At 39.9% G+C, this 17,059-nt stretch overlaps 1 long non-coding RNA gene across 1 annotated transcript in view; it reads left to right on the forward strand.

Moving 5' to 3' along the window:
• LOC116754719 overlaps positions 1-16,525 on the forward strand; it is a 173,325-nt gene extending 156,800 nt beyond the window's left edge. Inside the window, exons 4-5 of the long non-coding RNA XR_004350147.1 lie at positions 13,124-13,200; positions 16,216-16,525. This is a non-coding gene — a long non-coding RNA (uncharacterized LOC116754719). The remainder of the gene's footprint in view (positions 1-13,123; positions 13,201-16,215) is intronic.
• Positions 16,526-17,059: the final 534 nt, after the last annotated feature.

Below are 17,059 nucleotides of genomic sequence, written 5' to 3' on the forward strand. Positions count from 1 at the left end.
CGCCACCAGGGAAGCCCCAAAATCTCTTTTTAAAGAGAATGATGGGTATTTTTCAGTTTCAACCGTGAAACAGTTCTTGATTTATCTCTTTAAAATAGGTTTTTTTTTTTTTTTATTTTGCCAGAAATAGTATACTAAAACAGTCCATTGTTAAAACAGAGTATTCAAACAAGCTCTTACAGCATATTCATTCTTAGGGAATGACCACAGTTCTAATGATGTTTAGCTGTCTGATTCCTGCTCCAGTTTCGAAAAGGGAGACTAAATTAACACCTGGAAAAGGAAACCTGTTTTTTCTTTTTCTTTCTTGCTTTTTACATCGCTCTCCTTCCCAAGATAATTCCTAGTCAACAGAGCTTATAGCCTAAGAGCGAGGACAGGCAGTTAGCGCAAATCAGATTCTTACCTTGGCTACAATTTCTCTCAAAACGTTATAGAAGAGAGTAAAAGAAAACTGCTGTCAATATTAACGGTAATGCTAACAGCTAGCATTTACTTAGCTAGATACTGTGCTAAGCACTTTACATATGCAGGTTTGTAGTGCAGTCTTTTGCACATAGAAGTTCAATACTGCTTGAATGAGGATTGCCAAACATAGATGGTCATCTTCCCTGTTTCATTTTATGTCCTTTTGAAGACAGAAAGCCAACTAAGACATATTTTGTTTTGCAGCTGTTTTTCTCCATCCTCTACAAACACTGGGACGGTCTTTCTTTTTCTTCATGTTTTCTTCCCTATTTAGATCTTAAACACAGGGGCTCGATGAAGTTGAATAACACTGAACACACAGTTCATTCACTAGACAAGAATAGGAGAGTTGCACATACAGGCTTTTCCTGGGTGAAAAAAGGGCAGACTTTAGATCTCAGCACTATTCCACCCACCCTGGTCATCAGCACAGTCATTCCTGCAATTCTTGGACAGGACACATGGGGCTCAGGCCAACTTAGCCTGCGTTGGAAGCTTTCATAAAAAGAGTTCTGTCCCTGCTCAGTCTTACTAAACAGTTTCTGAAGACTCAGTGAAGAATGACTTATGACTTTGTTTAATTTGAGTATGTAATAGTTGAACTGTTGAGAGATTCATTTGGTGTCTTGTGCATTGTTTTGTTTTGTTTTTCTTTTCTTTTCTGGGAAGCTAGAAACTCTTCTTGGAGAAAAGAAATCAGAAAATATTTCCTTTTCTCTGCACCCATCCCCAACTTTCTCCCCTGCACTGCACAAGCCAAAATTTACAAGACTGGCTAATTTGAAGAGAAAGATGATACAGGATTGGCACTTTAGAGGTAGAAGAGAAAATGTTCTGGTTCATTCTGATGAAGCTCACTAGAGATGGTAGAATCACTGGTAGAGATGGTTGCCTGGAGACCCAAGGCAAGCACTAACATCTTGACTTTGCAGTCTCCTGTGGAGGGCCCATGTCCGAGCTCAGCAATGGGGGAGGGAATAACCCAGTCTCACCAAACCTGGCAGCCTGCCACTGAAGGCTGTGGGCCTGGGCAAAGACCAATGACAATGGCATCCAAAAGTGACTAAGAACCAACAGTCTTCACTTTTTTCCCTGACCATTGGGTCAGAAGGGCCATAAAAAGAGAGAGAGATTGGCATTCTTACCAACCTTGTTGAGAGAAGAACTAACTTGATATAACTATTTTTGGAAAAATTGGTACAACATATTTATTGCAGTCAATGTTATAGAGCAATTGCTATCTCCCTTGGCTTAGTGTCATTTATGTGGCAAATCCTAATGTAGTTAATAATAGAGCAAGACAAAAAACACTCAATAGAATGAATGAGGGTGCAGCAAAATCCAACTATTTGTGGTTTGCAAGAAACCTACCATAAATAAAATATTTTAAAACCCTGGTAAGTTAAAATAAAAGGATAAAAAATTTACACCTGACAAAGATTTTTTATGAAAACTAGAGTGATACTTCAGGACAAGAAATATTACTAGAGATAGAGAGAAATATCTCATAATGATAACTGGGTCATTTCACCATAAATGTGAAATAATAATCATAAATGTGTATGTACTCAGTCACAGTTTCAAATATACGCAAAGCAAAAACTGACAGAACTGAAACTGGAAATAAACTCACAATAATACTTGGAAAATTTCAATTCTCTTCTCTCAGTAATTGGTAGAATAGAAAGAAAATTCCATAAGAATGGAGAAGAATGAAACAACAACATCAACCAACTTGACAGTTACAGAACATTTATAGAACATTCCACCCCAAAACAACAGAATATATATTATTTTCAGATGCACATGGACCACTCACCAAAATAGACCATATACTGGATTATATAGAGTCTGAAGAAATTTAAAGCATTGAAATCATATGGAACGTGTTCTCTGAACACAACAGAAAAAATTAGAAATCAGTAACAAAGAGATACTGAAAAAGCACAAATATTTGTAAATCAAACAGCACACTTATAAATAACCCATGTATTATACAATATATCACAAGGAATATTAGGACATATTTTACCTGAATAATGAAAATGCAACACATCATAATTTGTAGGATGTACATAAAGCACTGGTTAGAGGGTAATTTAGAGCTTTAAGGGCTTATATTAGAAAAGAATAAAAGTCTAAAATCAATAATGCAAGATTCCACATGAAGAAGCTCAGAAAAAGAATAACAAATTGAACCCAAAGTAAGTAGAGTATAGGAAATAATAAAAATATGAATGGAATCATGAAACGGAAAACATAATTTATAGGTAAAAAAATCAACGAAACCAAAATCTGGTTCTTTGAAAAATTATTATGCTTCTAATCAGACCAGTCAAGAAAAGAAGATACAAATTATCAAAATCAGGAATGAAAGAAGGAACTTCACTATAAGACATTAAAAGAATAAAAGGGGACTATTCTGAATGAATTTATGTAATAAATTGGACAACTTAAGATGAAATGGACAAATTCCTTGAAAGACACAGCTACAAAACTAACATAAAAGAAACATTTTTGGGCTTCCCTGGTGGCGCAGTGGTTGAGAGTCCGCCTGCCGGTGCAGGGGACACGGGTCCGTGCCCCGGTCCGGGAGGATCCCACATGCCGCGGAGCGGCTGTGCCCGTGAGCCATGGCCGCTGAGCCTGCGCGTCCGGAGCCTGTGCTCCACAACGGGAGAGGCCACAACAGTGAGAGGCCCGCGTACCACAAAAAAAAAAAAAAAAAAAAAAAAAAAAAAGAGACATTTTTAATAGCCCTGTATTTATTAAAGAATTTGAACGTGCCAAAATAATTCAATGGCAAAAAGATTGTCTTTTCAATAAGTAGTGCTTGAACAATTGGATAACCTTACGAAAAAATATGAACCTCAACTCTTAGTTCACACCAAATGCAAAAGGTAACTGCATTGAATATAAACTGAAACGTAAAAATGAAAATTATAAAATTGCTACAATACATAGGAAAATATCTTCACAAACTTTGGGTAGACAAAGATTTCTTTGATATAACACAAAAGCACAAAATATGAAAGAAAAGATTAAGAAATGGACTCTATAAATATTACACATTTCTGTATTTCAAATATCACCATTAAGAAAATGAAAAGACAAGCCAACAGACTGATAGAAAATATATTCTTTACATATATTTGATGAAGGACTTGCATCCAGAATATATAAAGAACATTTACAGCTTGATAATCAGAAGATAAAAACCCAGTTTTTAAATTGGACTGATAATTTGATCCTTCAAATAAAAAATATATAAGGATGGCCAATATATATATGAAAAGATGCACAACATTTCTAGTCATCAGGGAAATACAAGTTAAATCATGACATGTTATTATAAATCCATAGAATGGCTAAAAACAAAAACTGAGACTACCCAATGGTGAGAATATAGAGCAACTGAAACTCTCATATATTGCTGGTGCAAATATAAAATGGTACAACCACTTTGGAAAACGATTTGGAAGTTCCTTATAAAGTTAAACTTATATGACCCATCACTCTACTCCTAAGTAAATACCAACAAGAAATGAAAACACTTGTCCACAGAAAGACAACTGTGTATGAATATTCATAGTAGCTTTGTTCATAGTAGCCTAAAACCCAAATGTCAATTAAATGAGTGGTTAAACAAATGATATATCCATACAACGGAAGACTGCTTGATAATAAAAATCAATGTGTGGGCCTTCCCTGGTGGCGCAGTGGTTTAGAGTCCTCCTGCCGATGCAGGGGACGCGGGTCCGTGCCCCGGTCCGGGAAGATCCCACATGCCACGGAGCGGCTGGGCCCGTGAGCCATGGCCGCTGAGCCTGCGCGTCCGGAGCCTGTGCTCCACAACGGGAGAGGCCACAACAGTGAGAGGCCCGCGTACCGCAAAAAAAAAAAAAAAAAAAAAAAAAAAAAAAAAGAGACATTTTTAATAGCCCTGTATTTATTAAAGAATTTGAACGTGCCAAAATAATTCAATGGCAAAAAGATTGTCTTTTCAATAAGTAGTGCTTGAACAATTGGATAACCTTACGAAAAAATATGAACCTCAACTCTTAGTTCACACCAAATGCAAAAGGTAACTGCATTGAATATAAACTGAAACGTAAAAATGAAAATTATAAAATTGCTACAATACATAGGAAAATATCTTCACAAACTTTGGGTAGACAAAGATTTCTTTGATATAACACAAAAGCACAAAATATGAAAGAAAAGATTAAGAAATGGACTCTATAAATATTACACATTTCTGTATTTCAAATATCACCATTAAGAAAATGAAAAGACAAGCCAACAGACTGATAGAAAATATATTCTTTACATATATTTGATGAAGGACTTGCATCCAGAATATATAAAGAACATTTACAGCTTGATAATCAGAAGATAAAAACCCAGTTTTTAAATTGGACTGATAATTTGATCCTTCAAATAAAAAATATATAAGGATGGCCAATATATATATGAAAAGATGCACAACATTTCTAGTCATCAGGGAAATACAAGTTAAATCATGACATGTTATTATAAATCCATAGAATGGCTAAAAACAAAAACTGAGACTACCCAATGGTGAGAATATAGAGCAACTGAAACTCTCATATATTGCTGGTGCAAATATAAAATGGTACAACCACTTTGGAAAACGATTTGGAAGTTCCTTATAAAGTTAAACTTATATGACCCATCACTCTACTCCTAAGTAAATACCAACAAGAAATGAAAACACTTGTCCACAGAAAGACAACTGTGTATGAATATTCATAGTAGCTTTGTTCATAGTAGCCTAAAACCCAAATGTCAATTAAATGAGTGGTTAAACAAATGATATATCCATACAACGGAAGACTGCTTGATAATAAAAATCAATGTGTGGGCCTTCCCTGGTGGCGCAGTGGTTTAGAGTCTTCCTGCCGATGCAGGGGACGCGGGTCCGTGCCCCGGTCCGGGAAGATCCCACATGCCACGGAGCGGCTGGGCCCGTGAGCCATGGCCGCTGAGCCTGCGCATCCGGAGCCTGTGCTCCGCAACAGGAGAGGCCACAACAGTGGGAGGCCCGCGTACCGCAAAAAAAAAAAAAAAAAAAATCAATGTGTGTGTTGATGCACACACTGTGGATTTCAAAAACATGCTGAAGAAGCCAGACACCAGAGAAGATGTACTTCATGATTCCTTTTATGTGACCTTTTAGGAGAGGAAAATTAATCTATAGTGATAGAAAAACGGTCAGCAGTTACTGTATCTGGTGGGGGTAGATATTGATGATCAAGAGGCATGAGGGAATTTTTGGGAATATACCTTGATTGGAATAACCAAATTTACTGTAACTTCGTTGGGTGGTAGGTGCACAGATGAATACCTATCAAACTGCACACTTAAAATGGATGCATTTTATCTGTATATTAAAGTTGATTTTTAAAATCATTGCAGAAACAGGCTCATAAAATACTAAAATATAAAGTTGGAGAAATCTTCCATATTGTAAAGCCATAAAATTCAAAGATGAATCCAGAAGATCAGGTCTACCATCCAAGAAAATGGGAAATGGAGCTTCCCCACAATGGCAGAGTAGGGAGACCTGAACACACCTCCTTCCACGGGCACACCAAAATTACAACTACTTACAAAGCAACTATCTATGAGAACGATCTGAAGACTAGCAGATACAATTTTCCATAACTAATGTTATAAAGAAGGATACACAACAAAATGGGTACGAGGGGCAGAGGTGTGATATAGTCAGGACCCACACCCCAGGGTTAGTGACACAGAAATGAGAGGAATATCACAACTACAACACAACAAATGTTGGCAAGGATATGGAGAAAAGGGAACCTTGGTGCATTGTTGGTGGGAATGTAAATTGGTGCATTCACTATGGAAAACAATATGGATGTTTTTCAGAAAATTAAAACTAGAACTACCATATGATCCAGCAATTCCACTTTGGGGTATTTTATGAAATAAGTCAGAGAGAGATAAATACCATATGATCTCACTAATATATGGAACCTAAAAAACAAAACGAACACACAAAACAAAAACAGACTCATAGAGAATAAATAGATGTTTGCCAGACAGAAGGAGGGTCCAGGGTGGGGCAAAATAGGTGAAGGCAATTAAGAGAAACAAACCTCCAGTTATAAAATAAATAAGCCCCAAGAATGTAATATACAGCATAAGGAATATGGTCAATTATATTATAATACCTTTGTCTGAGCACAGATGTTACTAGGTTCATTGTGATACTTTTCTTAATGAACGCAAATGTCAAATCACCAGACAGTACACCCGAAACTAACATAATATTGTATGTCAACTACATTTCAATTTTTTAAGAAAAGGGAAATGGAAGAAAGAAATTTTAAAAACATGATTTTCCTGAGTATTAGGAAGACACAAATCTTTAGTTTGAAATGTTGATTTATCCACTGAATCCATTTATTACTTGGCCCCCGTATAGCTCCATTTTGAATGGAGAAACGATGATGTTTCAGATCTCTGGGCACCAGTGTTACCTCAGACCCCGTCCAATAGTCCCCTTCCATAGGGCACATTTGTATATGTAAATGGCCCTGGAGAAAGACTGGGGGACTCAGCACTGTGTGCACTTGCCATGGTGTTGCAAAGTTATTGGTATCTGACCTCTTTGGTAACTGGGTTCCAGGCCTGAAAAAGCATTCAGACCTGGAATCTGGGCGATGGATCATGACTATATATTGGAGCAACTGCTGTCAACCTCGCCATGAGTCATCCTTAACTTCTTTTCATTATACAGATTGAGTACATGTAGGACCCTGTTAGTTGCCCCCTATTTTTCCCTAGGGATACAGTTTTCTGTTAATCAGTTCCACAATTTTCTGCAAGTCAGATCCATCCATTAGCCTTTCATCCTTGCCATACGTTAAGATAATGGCATCCATCTGGCTTCAGATGGTTAAGTACCACCACCTGTCCTCTATAGTGTGCATGTGGGTGTGGGGCTGGGGGAAGCCCTATTATCAGTAAGCATAATAATTCTGTAATGGCATTTCCAGCCTTACACAGTATACGTACTCTGGCTTGTGTACTTCTCTCAGCCTTTTATTTCCTTTGTCTACCAGCTGCCATGACAACTCTGGTGTTTCTTTTCCCACTTAATGTGAGCTATCACTTTTTCCATGCTTTTGAGAGCCACCCTGGGATTGTGTTTGCACCATCTCTTGGTGTTTCTTACCAGAATTTTAAATCACATAATCCTAGAAGAGTCTCTCAAATTGATAAACTCTGTGCTCAAGCAATATTCTAACACCCTCAGAAACCAATCCTATCTATAATCTTCCAGTGCATGTTTATAAAGGAGGACGAGGTCCTGTAGCTCCTTTGGGATATAGTCTCTTTCCTCCCTTCTCATGCCCACCATGTCTCTGGCTGTGTTTGCTGCAACTTATAGTTATAGACCTACTGGCCGAGTGGGTCAGTAGGGTTGGGCCAGATCCTGACTTTGGCACATGCTGTCTTGTAAGGAAAAAACTTCTGTACTGCCTTTGAACAAGAGAAGAGTACTACCTTTGACTAGGGATGGGCAGACTACTTCTGTAGGGCTCCTGGGAATCTGGTGATTCGAGATAGGGGTGGGGAGTGGTAATCTACCCAGGTGTGCCCATCCCACATGTCAGAGTCTTATTTTTACCCAAGCAGGGTCCTGACCTTGGCATAGCAGATCTGTCTAGGCTGAGAGTTTAACCTCCATTGAAATTTGGCTACTCTAATGCTAGTTCCTGGGTCTTGACCTCAACTTTCTCAGCTCCTCTTGAAGGACATGAGAGCTTCTTTATAGGCTACTAAGGAGAACCTCAGCCTTTCACCCCAGCTTATCTTTTTTCTAAAGTCCCAACTGAGTTAGAAAAGTCACCCAATTCAATTGTCTTTAAAGTATTTCCTTCATATTTCTCCAATGGTGGAAACTAGCACCAGCTAGTGTATTTCCTTCCACATACACCATACAAATTCATTACCTGTGATCATTTTAATACCTACATTACCACCTTGTGCCAAGAGCTATATGTCCTCCAGGAAGCAGACACTAAGATGGAGATTACCATGCAGGAGATTTATTACAGAGTGTCCTTGGGTTCAACACTTGTGGAAGGGAAAGGAAGGAAACAGGATTGAGTAGAAGGAGAAACTGAGATGTGATGCCATCTAAATGAAGATTCAGTCAACCCTGTGGCAATTTCTGAAGATGGACTCAACCCTTCAGAGTTGTGGATAGCTCCTCAGCCTCTGCACCAACAGTCACTGGATGTGGACCACAGGGGAGGGGTGTGACTCTGAGCAAGGTGGCTCTCTTCGGCTAGAAGGAACCCCCAGTGTGGTGGGGCAATGGAATCTTTATTCCTGAGGGGGGCAGCACATCTAGCAGCCATCCACCCACCCTTCTCTTATATGAAAGATTAAAATATGCTGTGTGTGTGTGTGTGATTGACAATATAAACTGAAGCTATGTGCTTCCAGGTATCTTGGAGCCCCAGTCTTTGTGACCCCCTTCACCTCCTAGAACTTCCTGGTCATAAGCACTGCTGTGACCACAATTAGGTTTCTTTCTTTCTTCCTTTTTTCTTAAAAACTTTTGCTGGCCTTTCTCCTTTCTGTTTTGATTCTGTTAATACTCACTACTTTTCAAACACTGACTATGAACCAGGCCCTGTGCTCAGGAATACACATGGGTTACCTTTCATGAATTATCTCATTTAATCATCACCTCGATCCTATTTAGAAAACATGAACTCATCATTTTATGGATAAGAAAGGAGATTCAGAGTGATCAGCATTTCCAAGCCACACGTCTAGTTCTTATTGAAATCTGTGTGTGAAGCCACATCTGACTCCAATTTCCATATTCTTAGCGATGATGCTTCTATTTGCCCCCTGCTCCTTGACCTCTACCTGCCTCAGCTAGGGGTCAATAAGTACATTGTGGGCCACAGTTCATAACCAAGCCCTGTTACTGACAACATATATTCCTAAACAATGCCCTTTTTGAGGCACATTTTCTAGAACCATTTTGTTAAAGTTATGACCATTTCCCTATGTATTCCCACTACATTCAAACTCAAGACTCTCTTGTCCTCTGAAGGCTCAGTTGAAAACCCCCTTCCAACTATACTTTTCCTAGGTATTCCAGACCAAAATAATCTCCCTGTGCCTAACAAAACTCTCCCACTAAGGAGAACTATTTATCCACATTTTTACTGCTTAGTCTCTGCATGTATGTGTCTGTTCCCCTCCACAGACTGTAAACACCACGTACATTCTTTTACATCATTACCCTACATAATGTATGGTACATAGGAAACGTCTCAAAGCACATCACATTAATTTTGGATTAGTGTCATGAATTGCTTAGAAATATGCCTTTGGGCTCTCTTCCTTTTCCTCATTCTCTAATAATGATGCAACTTTTTTCTTTTCTTAGGTTTCCCATAATGCTGAAATACTTATCTAGCCCATATATTTTTCATTCTGTACTTTTTCTCTGTGTAACTCTGCTTTGGGAACCCCAGTCAGTTCGGTTTATTAGTGGTGATCAACCCAGCTGGTTGTTATGTGCCGTATAAGGCTAACCGCTGTCACAAATACAATCAAACTTTTTTTGTTGTTGCTATGATGAAACTCAGTGGATCCAGGGAAAATATTTTACGAGTTACTGCATATTATAATTAGAAAAAAACCACAACTTTTAGAATGGTTTAAAATCTTATTGCATAAAGTGTGGTCCATGGACCAGCAGTATCCGTATCACCTGGGAGCTTGCTAGAAATGCAGAACCTCATGCCCGACCCAAGTATGCTGAATCAAAATCTGTAGTTTAACAAGATTTTCAAGTGAAAGTTATGAATATTTGAGTTTGAGAAATACATACTAGTTTAAAAACAATTTAATGGCAGCTCTCTATATACAATAAAAGGCTATGTCTGATGCTTCATACAGTTCTAATCACCCCGATAATCCTGAAAGTAGGTGAGGTAGTATTTCTATTTTATAGGTGAAGGACAGGCTCGTGTGTTAACTTACCCCAAATCATCCTGCAGCTAATCAGTAGCGCTGATCTTGGAACCCAAAGCTGTCTGCTTTCCAATTTTCTCTTGCAGTGTAGACTTGCTTTCCAATTTAATATTGCAGTTGTAGCAGACGCTCCCAGCATCTGCCTGTCCCTGAGGCCTTACCATCCCAGAGTGCACTGGCTGCATTAGCCCGCCCACCCCCAGCAGTTCTCAATCACTGACTGATAGGAGTTGGTGTTTAAAGGCCCCAGCCCCCTGAGCCCCCGGGTGAGATATTTCGATGGTCTGTGGTATCTCACTGTATCTCAGGGTCTTTCAACATGATTAATTTCCAGTCAATCTCTGGGATAGCTGGCTTAATAATTCACCTTTTTATTTGGCTGTCTTCCCTTCCCTCCTTCGCTGCATCTCCCAATAATCTATTGATAATTATATCCTAACTCAGGCTCTGCTTCTGGGGGGGAATCACCATTAAGAGAGCAGAAAAGTCAGCTCGGTTCCTATGAGGATTCCTCACAGCACAACAAAAGAAGTACTGATAAGTGAACAGTTAACCTCCTTCGTAAATAGCAAGTACAACACCTTTAAGAATAGTGAGATCTTTTTGAGACTGGTGACAGCTGAAAGATGAGATTCTGGGGTGTTTGCTAAAATGAAGTGTCATAAGGGAATCCAAGAAAAAAAAAAACTGCGCTCTTTCCCCAGCAGAAAGAGAAAATACCATTTTCCTGCTTCTATAAGAATCTGTCATATAGACCTTTGGACAGAATCTCTTGCCTCTTATTTACAACAATTTTCTGTGGGAGGAATAAACAAGTGTCATATATATGTACTTTCTGTCCTTCAGTCCTTCCTGCATAAAAAAAAGGGAAATCTCATCATGTAAATTGAATATCCTATCCTGACTGTGACATAGATAAACGAAGCAAAGGCTTTAAAGATGCTGACGTTTGTATTCAGGGCCAGCTTCATAGACATGTGACAGAAGGGCCCTGCACTTGGTTTCATGCTCTGCTGTCACTGCCCTGAAATTCTTAATTATTGTGAACAAGGCACCCCAGGCTTTCATTTTTCACTGGGTCCTGAAGATTATTTAGTCAGTCCTGCTTGTACCAATTAAAAACTGTTTAACATGGGTTTTCATGATCCAAGAAAGAGAAGGCCAGCTCAGAACTATAAGGGCTGAATAACAAAGTATCTTTGGGGAAAAACAGAACCGACAAAAGTTGGAGTTTCTAGAAGCTTCTGAGAGTTGTCATTAAAGGTTTGGTGCATAGAGTGCAGGAGGAAAGCAGTGGCGCCTGATGTGCTCCAATACTTCTCAAACTGACACATGCATAGGAATACACATAGGAGTGATCGCTGAGACCGCGTGTTTGGCTTGCAGCCATCAAGGAACATTCAGGTGACCCAGGAAATTAGGTGCAGATGGAGTGAGCCGCTTCAGCTGGTTTTCCAGCATCAGGCAAGCAAACCGACTGTGTTCCTAATGATACCCAGCATTTCCCAAACATTTACTCTGTGCCTGTCCCTGTCCCAGGGTTCTTATTAATCCTTACGACAACCCTATAGGGCAGGTGCTGTTACTGTCCCTCTAGCGTGAGCGGGAAATCTAGGACAAAATGAGAGCGAGTACCTAGGCGCCTGCACCCAGCAAGTCCTGGAGCCCAGAGTCAGCCTCAGAGCCCAGATTCTTATTTACAACATGTAGCTCCCCTCCCCAGGGAAACAGCTTTGACTTCAAGAGGCGTGATGAGCAGAGACTGTGCTGAAAGGTCCCCAGTGGAGAAGAGGAAGGGGAAAGGCTGTGTGGCAGTGATGCAATCCTGAGCACCACAGTTCCCCATTCCCAGATGGGTGGGGGAGGGGAGGGGCAGCAGAAAATAAATAGCCCTAGACCTTGCGGAGCCTGTGCGGGGTTTTCCTGGGTCCATTTTGCTTCACAAGCACATTTTCCATGGATTTTTACCAGGTTGCGTCAGGTTGTCTGTGGGCCTCAAACTGGTCCTTTGAGTCTGCGTTTCAGCTGATGTGGCCCGAAGGTTTTGGGGGAAGGGAGGGGGCTCAGTGGAGTGGCTGGGCTCCTGCTGCTTCCACCTGCGCTGCTGCACTTTCACCTGTTTTAATCTAAATATAGGGATTGTGGGTAAGAATTTGTTTGCAAAAAGATGAGGTTCTGTGGCTAAAAATAAAAGTTTAAAACCCATGGCGCTGGTTGAGCTGTCGCTTCAAAACTGGGAGAAAATGAATTAGCTGTAGGTGGCTCACATGCCCCTCTGTCCCCTCCCCCAAACACAATTCATGTTCAACCTGGACCGTTAGAGAAAAAATGATATTGGTATTTGGTGATCCTGGAACCCTGGGCAGAACATATTTGAATCTTCTCTATGCCAAATGTTTGCTCGCTGGCTGTGAGTTTGTTCCTATCTTAAGAAACATTTCTTTAAATTGTTTGCACTGGGTCCTTCCAGAAAAAAGAAAAAAAAAATAGAAAGAAAATCCTTACTGGGCCAACTCCGAAGGTTTTACATGAAAGTGGCTCTGACCTTCCTTTCATGCAGGAGCTGAAATTAATTGTTCCTTCCTCTGCTTTCCTACAGCACCCAACAATTATTTGACTATCTGTTATGTGTAAAACACAATGGAGCCTGACTTCAAAAGACTCACAATCCAGTAGGTAAGAGGAACTAGGTAATTCTCTGTACCTGTCATGGCAGTTGTTATTTTCTAACTCGTGATGGCGAGGCAGGAGAGAGCACTGGTGGCCATAAGACATGCGGAAATTGGTGAAAGAATGGCACCCAGGTTTGGCCTTTGAGAAATTACAGTTCACTAGGTGGATATGTATGTTTCCCAAGAGCAGATGAAATAACTGCTGTGTAGAGCTTCCAGTCACATGAACAAGACTCACAAACCTTGAAAAGCCTTTGAGGATGGGAACTTGGTTTTTCAGTATTTTCCTGGAAAGCCCTCTTATCCCACCTACTCTTCAACATCTGGGCCTATACATCAAATTTATAGACCTTTGTTTATGATTCAGATGGACTTCTGTATAGTTCAGCTCAAGTTCGATGATGAAAGTCCACATTCCCTATTGATATAATTCTATTAAAATATGTGTGAGCAAGCAGTGTTTATGGAGAGTCAAATGTGTGTGGCCATCTGGGACAATCTAATTATTTACTAGAAAATATATATTTAAAAATTTCCAGAACATCCAGGGTTATAAATGTGTATCCCTACCTCTTGTTTACCAGTCCATTCAGGGGATTAAAAAGTGCACCTGTTATAAAAGCAAACCATTGCACAAAACTCTGACTCGCCAATTGGCAATGTTCCTTCAGATAATGTGGATTGGAGAAGAGACCAAGTATAATTTGACATGTCAACTCTGAAACTATTGCTGTTTTCATTTCCTGTACCATACCTCCCCCCACCTTTAAAAAATTATTGTGATAAAATTAAAATAACATAAAATTTACTATCATAACCTTTTTTTAAATTATAAAAATAAGTTCCTAGAATGTGAAATATGAAAATCAAGACCCTTGAAAGTTCTTCAATTTGTAGCTTTTGTTTTCCCCACTAGCACATAAAATACCACAATACTTCAGAGCCTCCTACTTCTCCATCTCCCATCTTACAGGATGTTTCCTTGTCCTCTTTTATCCTAAATGAATCTCTTAAATAGCAATGAGTATAACATATCAACCAGTCACCTGTGAACTCACTAACCCAACAGTTAGAATGGTTTTAGGTATTCAACTAGTTGTAACTCTTGAGTTAGGTTACAAATTATGTTTTCAAAGGACTCTAGGGTATGTCCCAAATCTTGATATTAAGTTAAGAATAGTAACCGCTCTTTCCACAAATACTTTTTAGCATGGTTTTAAATTCATTCAGAGGCTTCTTTGCAAAATGGAGGGAAGATATTTTCTCTTCTGTATCAGGAACTACGTAACAACTAAAGCAACATGAATCAGGGTGGGCTATCTCAAAGTAGCTCCCCCGTCACTGAGGAGATTCAAGCAGAGGCCAGATCACCTGCTGGGAATGCTGTACAGAGGCAGAGGAGTGTTGGGAGTTTATAGACTTTGGGGTCTTGACTCAGACGACTAACACTGGTAAAGTATACAATAGTAATAAATAGGAATTTCTTCCCTTTTGTTTTTTGTCTCTTGGCCATCCTATTGAATCTGCCACGTAAAACGTGAGTAATCTCTTAGGTACAGAGTAGAGAAATCTTCCTTATCTGTAGGGCACTGGGTATCCATGAGGCATGAGAGGATACTGGTTGGGAGTCAGTCGTGGGGTATAGTTACTGGCAGGTGATAGTTACCTGACCTTTGACAAGTCACTTAGGCTTCCAGGGCCTCCTCATTCTCAAGTACGAACCCAGGAGACAAGTATAGATGTCCACCATGTTGCTATGTGATCATTCCTTACCACCTTTCCCTGCTCCCTGGGCCACAAAACTTGTTAAATATTCTGTTTCTTTCAGTTTCTGATCACTAATAAATAGCAAATAATCCAATAAACCTTCTTCACATTTTAAAATTACTTTTTATTGGAGTATAGTTGCTTTACAACATTGTCTTAGTTTTTGCTGTACAGCAAAGTGAATCAGTTATATGTATACACTAGCCCCCAATTTTTAGATTTCCTTCCCATTTAGGTCACCACAGAGCACTGAGTAGAGTTTCCTGTGCTATACAGTAGGTTCTCATTAGTTATCTATTTTATACATAGTAGTGTATATATGTCAATTCCAATCTTCCAGTTCATCCCACCTCCCCTTCCCGCCTTGGTCCATAAGTTTGTTCTCTACATCTGTGTCTCTATTTCTGCTTTGCAAACAAGTTCATCTGTGCCATTTTTCTAGATTCCACATATAAGCAATATTATACAATATTTGTTTTTTTCTTTTTGACTTACTTCACTCTGTATGACAGTCTCTAGGTACATCCACGTCTCTACAAATGGCACGATTTCATTTCTTTTTATGGCTGAGTAATATTCCATTGTATATATGCACCACATCTGTAACCTGGGTGTGGTGGGGCTAACTAGCTGTCTCTGCCACAGTAACTAAGGACCAGTACTCCCATTCTCTAGTTTCCCAGTGTAATCACACTCCCAAGTTTTACCTGGTATATAATCATACAGAATAAAGGTGGCAGTTCCTCATCTCCCTTACAACTGAACATGGCCAGATAACTATGTCTGGCAAATAAACTGTAAGCAGAAGTGTTAGATGGTTGTTTCTGGACCTTCCTTAAAGGACAGTGGGAGGGTGCCTTTTGAACTTCCTTCATCATATTTTTTTTTTCCATCTGCCGGCCAAAACGAGAATTTGAGGCTCGAACTCCAGCCACTACAAGGGCCACACTCTGGGGAGAGCAGAGCATTGAGGTGAACGGGACTTGGGTGCCTGGATTGCGCCACACAGCCCTGGACTGCCCTCCTCCAGACTGACGCCTGGCAGGAAAATGCATTTCTGTCTCATTGAAGGCATTCAGATACAGGTATCCCCCAGTTTTTTGCAAGTTTGCTCTACACCACTTTGCTTTTACAAAAGATCTACATTTGTAGGTTTTCACTAAGCAAAAAAAAGAAAAAAATCCAAAGAGGATTTTCACTTTTACAAAAAAAAGATGAAAATTGAAAATAGCATTCCGTGTTTGTTTTGCAGTAGCTGTTACAGAGGCAGCTCCCACCCCAGACAGCCAGAGTGGCACCGCCAAGCTCCTTCCCTGGGAACTACACTCAGCATCAAGCCGCCAGAGCTCTGAACTACAAGCATCTGTTCTTTATCCTGATTTATTGTGAGCATATGTTTGCAAGATGTGTCCTAAGGTAATTGCTTCTTTGCTTTACACCATTTCAACTTATGAAAAGTTTCATAGGAACGTTCTACTGTCCCATGGCAGGGGAAACCTGTATTCATTTAATCCTTACTGATATAGTTTTACCTGAATGGTTTTTTCAGAAGGCTCCTCAGGAGTCACTTTACAGGTAGAGTTTTGGAAAGCTAGAGTTGGGACCCTTTTGCTGAGGAGGTAGGTCTGGCTGCTGTTGTTTACCCCACCAAGGATGTGGGCCTGGCCTTCGCTGCCCAAGTGCAGCGTCGACACTGTGGCGAAGTGACCGGGGTCGGACGTAGTTATATTCCAGCTGAGAGTTGTTGATGTTTTCCCAATGTTAGTGCTGCTAAAGCCGCCTGCAGTCTAGCGATCCTTAATAGCTATGTGTCTGACTCACACTCCTATTTTAAAGATGCTCCTCCATTCTCATGGTTTTCCTGAAAAGTCCAGAGTTGATCCCTAATACAAATGTTATGTAAATAGTTGCTGGCATGTGGAAAATTCAAGTTTTGCTCTTTGGAACTTTCTGGAATTCTTTTTCCAAGTATTTTCAATCTGCAGTTGGTTGAATCCATGGATGCAGAACCCACGGATACAGAGGGCCAACTGTGTTCACATGTAGGTCATGGCTGAGCATACTCTTAGTCATGGTGTTGTCAGGTTGGAGCTTTT

This window comes from Phocoena sinus, chromosome 5 (assembly GCF_008692025.1).
Source record: "Phocoena sinus isolate mPhoSin1 chromosome 5, mPhoSin1.pri, whole genome shotgun sequence".
Lineage (NCBI taxonomy): Eukaryota > Metazoa > Chordata > Mammalia > Artiodactyla > Phocoenidae > Phocoena > Phocoena sinus.